This window comes from Atta colombica, unplaced genomic scaffold (genome assembly GCF_001594045.1).
Source record: "Atta colombica isolate Treedump-2 unplaced genomic scaffold, Acol1.0 scaffold238, whole genome shotgun sequence".
In the NCBI taxonomy this organism is placed as follows: Eukaryota; Metazoa; Arthropoda; class Insecta; order Hymenoptera; family Formicidae; genus Atta; species Atta colombica.
Genome location: NW_017259336.1, coordinates 161291 through 161689, shown reverse-complemented (window position 1 = coordinate 161689; position 399 = coordinate 161291). Strand labels below are relative to the sequence as shown.

Genomic DNA, 399 nt, shown 5'->3' with positions numbered 1-399 from the left:
TACGAGATTTTATGGAAATTTAAAGCCGCTTTTTAGGCAGTTATTTCGACACTTTTATCTGGCCTAATTTGTAGAAGGTGCTTTACCGTGTTTATATCATACATTACAATAGGATTAGTTTCATACACACACACCTGTAGATCTCATATTGATAAGAGAATGTATTAAGATCGGAGGCGATTGCAATTTTCTAAAAAGAATTTTTATTTGAGTAAATAAAAATAAAATATATTTATTACCAAGAATAATTAAGGAGATTATAAATATCGTTCATTTCAACGTCTTTGCTTACATATTACTATGTAATTTAATATATAACGATATAATAATACATTTTGATGATGTAATATGAATACTCTTATCTCCATATATTTGCTATTACATACATACATATGTATA

At 26.1% G+C, this 399-nt stretch overlaps 1 protein-coding gene across 1 annotated transcript in view; it reads left to right on the top strand.

The window, feature by feature from the left end:
• The window catches only part of LOC108688651 (neuroligin-1-like), a 20454-nt gene that overhangs the window by 9262 nt on the left and 10793 nt on the right, over positions 1 to 399 (top strand). The window lies entirely within an intron of this gene.